This window comes from Triticum dicoccoides, chromosome 6B (genome assembly GCF_002162155.2).
Source record: "Triticum dicoccoides isolate Atlit2015 ecotype Zavitan chromosome 6B, WEW_v2.0, whole genome shotgun sequence".
NCBI lineage: Eukaryota > Viridiplantae > Streptophyta > Magnoliopsida > Poales > Poaceae > Triticum > Triticum dicoccoides.
In genome coordinates, this window is record NC_041391.1 from 26,061,512 (window position 1) to 26,066,333 (window position 4,822).

General features: G+C 47.5%; 1 long non-coding RNA gene across 2 annotated transcripts; it reads right to left on the reverse strand.

Annotated features, from left to right (window-relative positions):
* Positions 1–283: 283 nt before the first annotated feature.
* Positions 284–3,394, reverse strand: LOC119320313. Of its 2 annotated transcripts, XR_005154910.1 has the most exons (6): positions 3,095–3,394; positions 2,593–2,646; positions 2,291–2,512; positions 2,103–2,185; positions 1,481–1,538; positions 284–637 (listed from the first exon to the last, which is right to left on the reverse strand). It is a non-coding gene; the product is annotated as an uncharacterized LOC119320313 (long non-coding RNA). The 2 variants fall into 2 exon arrangements; XR_005154909.1 differs by having other exon boundaries at positions 2,593–3,389.
* Between the last annotated feature and the right edge of the window lie 1,428 nt (positions 3,395–4,822).

Below are 4,822 nucleotides of genomic sequence, written 5' to 3' on the forward strand. Positions count from 1 at the left end.
AGGCTACTAGCAGCGCGGGTAAAATGGCTACTAGCAGCGCGGGTACCCGCGCTACTAGTATCGCGCTACAGCTAATAGTTAGTAGTAGCGCGGGTGAAACCCGCGTTACTACTAACATTTTAGTAGTAGCGCGGGCGCAACCCGCGCTACTAGTAAAGAAATAGTAGAAGCACTGCAGGTTTTTTTCCCACGCTACTACTAACTAATTAGGAATTAAAAAAATTAAATCCACCAATTCTATTCTATACATACAATTCCAACTAAAACAAACACATATTTGCAATAAACCAACAGAATTACACATCATTACTAATCCAAGATTTATAATAAACCAGCAGCATTAGAGCACATCCTGTAAGAGCATACATATTGTCATGGCTTTTCATGCCTTCAATTAAAACACCTACACTTCTTGCCAAGTCACTTACTCCCAGCTAGTGCAAACACAGTTACAAGCAAAGTAAAATGCATAAAAACACCAAACAGTGGCATCCTATGTCTCCATAAAAACACCAATCAGCGCTACCTCCAATCCTCGGCTCACCGGCCCGGCCTCCAACATCTGCAGCTATGTGCTCTTCAGCTCGTAGTGCCTCCACGCCTTGGTCCAACATCTCCTTGGCACCTCCCTGAGTGCCTGTCAAATTTATCAAAATTATGCATATTCAGATCATAGATATTCAGGAAATTGGGAGCGAATTGGAACATACATGACATACGCATTACTATTGGAGAAGACTTGGTAAACTACTTATACAAGAAATGGACAGGAAGAAGCAGAATGGCCAATATTCACATTCGTATAATTTTGACCTCAATAAAATTTCAGCTTATCTGTAGACAAGGAATAGTTTCAGCTAACAAAGGAAAATGAGAACAAAGAGAAATCAGTAATTGTGAGACAAGAAATAACTTCTGTTGTAACCCGTGCATTGTATTCTATCCCAAGCTAAACTACTTAGTATCTGTCGTAGTCATGGTGAACTCGCTTTCATTTTCAGAAAATCCTGTATTCTATCCCAAGTGCAGCAACAGCTTTTGTGATATGAGAAATGCTAGCTAGTATAAAAATCATTAGGTAAAATATAAAAAGTTAACTTGTGTGGCCACAAGTTTGCAGCTATTCAAGCAATTCAGATCATTAGTAATTAACCTGGCCGAGGATGCTCCTAACATATATAACATAGTAGGCTCAAGCAATTTTTAGCTTCATGCTGTAAATCCTAGAGATGTATGCAAGGTATATTCATCCATCCAACTACATGCCTGAATTGCTCTACCAAAAATTTCATCAGTCCACCGACAGGAATCACACCCAAACATTCTCTACAACTTCTGCGTATATTTTAGTTGTGTTCTTCTGTTGACTATCAATGTACTAAAGTCGTAATCTTGTCTTCACCAGGTTAAATGTGGCTCGGCTAACTCCCTAGTGCAAGTAAATTCTGGAGCCCAAGGAAGAAGAGTATTGGGGACTGACCTGAATGGCAACCTACCACTTCAGCAAACCGGCAGTGTCGTCTCTCCCCGTCAACCATCTATAACACCAAACAGATAAAACAAGCCTAATGAAATGTACTCTGCTTATATGTGCCTATTTTATTCGACGAAGCATATTTTAAAATGATGTCAAAGTGTACACTGGAAGACCATATCAAAGTCCAAAACGACATTTATAGTGACATAATGTGACATTCAGACATTCAGATCCATTATTATCTACAAACATATGGACCAATAAATATACTACTTTGTGCTACACGAATTGCAACCTGCGGAAAATGCAAAGGTCGAACAAAATCCCTCGATATTGTTAACCCTTTTATCACCGAGATGCAACAACTGGTCATGCCAAATTAGATTGGTCAACTACAGTTTCAGATGGTAGACTCTCGTGCACTCTTCTAAAGCATAATGGTCAAGCATCTACCTAAAACAAATATTCAGGTCTATTCATGAGGTTCAGCATGCTTCCAGGGTTTCGAGCTCTACCATTTACACTGGACAGCAAACATAAGGTTTCTGGCCGATCTGCTTGTTCGCAGAGTGATTAGGACAGTAGCGAAATTAACTAGGATTCAGAGTTAGGTCGGTAATTTTACCACGCCGGGGAACTTGTGGATCCTCTCCTCATACTCCAGCGCCGGCTGCTGGCTCTCCCCCTCGGCGCCCACCTGCGCCTCATCTTCAATCGCCGGAAAGGGGGGAGCAGGAAAGGGGTTCGTCAGCTAGGAGCACAAGGTGGGCGGCGGAATGGACGGGAACGCGAAGGGGCATGGGTTTAATTTACCTCGTGTGCTGCCGCCGTCGTCGTAGCCATAAATAAACAGAGTGAAGCAAACAAATTAACATCAAATCAATCGACCCAGTTATCTTCTCCACATACACACGCATAATCTGCAATCATATGTGGTCTGATTTTGGTCTCTTTTGATTCGGTGAAACAACACTAAATGCTTCTTGTTTGATTGCATAGAGAATACCACTGCTGCTGGAGCGTCTATTCCTCTCCCTGCAAAACATAACAAAATTCAGAGCTTCCCCTAAATTCAGATTAGCAGGAAGCAAAACTGAAGCAAAATTTAGAGGTACCAGTTTGGCCTTTGGCACTGCAGCTCGTCCATCTGGTCCAGCGTCGATGTTGCCCTGCACGCACAGGAGAAGGTCAACCAGCGTCGTCAGCCGCCCCAGCCCACATGACTAGCTTGTACGCCGCTCTACAGAATAGTTTTACAACACCAAGTCCCTACAGACTAGTTTTTTCAGCATGAGAAGCAATGAACAAACTTAAATATGAGCATAGTAGCTACAAACAATGAAAATTCTATACATCTACTGTAATCGTTTTGACGACCTAGACATGATAATCACAAGGGAACAGAGAAGCAAATTTTTGGTCTGAAACATATACGGCTCTCTGTACAGAAGATAGATACAGTAGTTGACAAAACAATATTGACATAAGTGTAGGCTCTCTGTAAACACCGGAGAACATGGGGAAATTGGATGCTAGATGTAGCCCTCATGCGTAGTAATCCATCTGAACGACATTTCCTCAAAACTGAAGTTTGTCCAATCAGAAGGAGATGAATACCAGTGCACACTTAGAGAACAAGCTCAAGGAAGTTGTACTCCCATGGACAAATCACTGCAGTGTATTTTGGCCACAATAGATCGATCCACTCTGAGCTTGTCCCTGGTCAAATTGGTAGCCTACAGGAGCAGGGGCTCTCCGTAGAAACAAATTGGCAGGCCTCATCCCTTCTCAAACAAAAATCAAGGGCTTGTCCCTGGTCACGCACGCAGCAGGGGCTCGCCGGCCCGAGGCAGGAACGAGGGAGGTAGGGGAATTAAGAGGGGGGAGGAGACGGAGTAGCTATCTCTGCCTGCCGGCGGCGACGGTGTGCTGGACCTGGCGCGGCGGGCAGGTTGAAGTGGGGCAGCCGCGATTTGAAGACTAGGGCGGCGGCGAGGTAGACGGGGTCAGCAGGGCGGCGGCGAGGCAGCAGGGCCGGCGAGGATGCAGATCAGGCCGCAGTCGCCATGGAGTTCGCGGGAGGGCGAGAGGTGGCGGCTAGATCAGGGAGAGGGGAGGCTGACCGAGACTCCTCCAGTGAGCGAGACGCCCGGGATGGGGGTGGACCGAGGATGAGATAGAGAGATTTTTTAGGGATGAGAGAGAGAGTGTGGTGGGGTGGGAGTGGATCGGGCCGGACACGCTTAGTAATAGCGTGGGGGTGTTACGTGCGCTATAGCTACTTATTTAGTAGTAGCGCAGGTTTTACACCCCTCGCTCCTACTATGGCCTGTCCGGGGAGGCATGGTGAAGACCACTTAGTAGCAGCGCGGATTTATACCCCTCGCTATTACTATCAACTTAGTAGTAGCGCGGTTTTTATACCCTCGCTACTACTAATTAGCAGTAGCGCCCATTTTTAAACAGCGCTGCTGATAAACTTCTGTGTATAAGGTTTTCCCTAGTAGTGTCAACCCGCGCCTTGCTATTCCGAAATTACAACGCGCACGAAAACTCCCACCTCCTGCGAAATCCCGACACGCGAAATGCCCATGGTACCCCTGAGACGAAAGAACCGCCTCAAATCGGTGGGGGTACTTTCGTTACTTACCCCACATTTCGGACAAGCGCGTCTTCCCCACTGCCATCCCATCCGCCCACCCATTCGTACACCGAGGCCGCAAAAACCCACTATGAAGCCCCATACCCTCCTCCATCCGCCATCTAGCCGGAGCCTCTTCCCCGACAACTCGTCCACAACAACACCTCGACGTCCCTCATCCACCGTACCGGATGAGGATCTGTGGTCGATCTCGTCGTCCCGCCGGTTCAGCCACCCCGTCCTCCACCTCCAAGGAGCTGCCCCGACGTTCCCCTCGTCTTTCGCGCCACCTCCATTCCCACACCGCCGTCTTCACCTGCGCCACCGGAAGAACATCACCATCACCATTTCCTCGGATGAAGCTATGGCCTAATCGGCGCCATCAAAGAGGTTGTACACTAATCGCCGCATTTTCTTCTTGATTCGATCTCACGGTGTTGCGAGCGCTCGGTCCCGAGCTGACATGGCGCGGCTCCATCCACGGCGGTGTCGCCAGCCACTTCCTCCACGGCGTCGCCCCCTCGGCGGCGACGTCCACATCAGTAGGAGTTGCTGCTGCTTTAGCTCTTGCTCGCGCTCCTGCTCTGCTCTTGCTCTCGGTCCCCTGCCTGGTCTGCTCTTGCTATTACTCTTGCTCTTGCTGCTGCTCTGGCTCTTGCTCTTGCTTATGATGCTGCTCCGATTTAGTTACACTCCAGTCGACT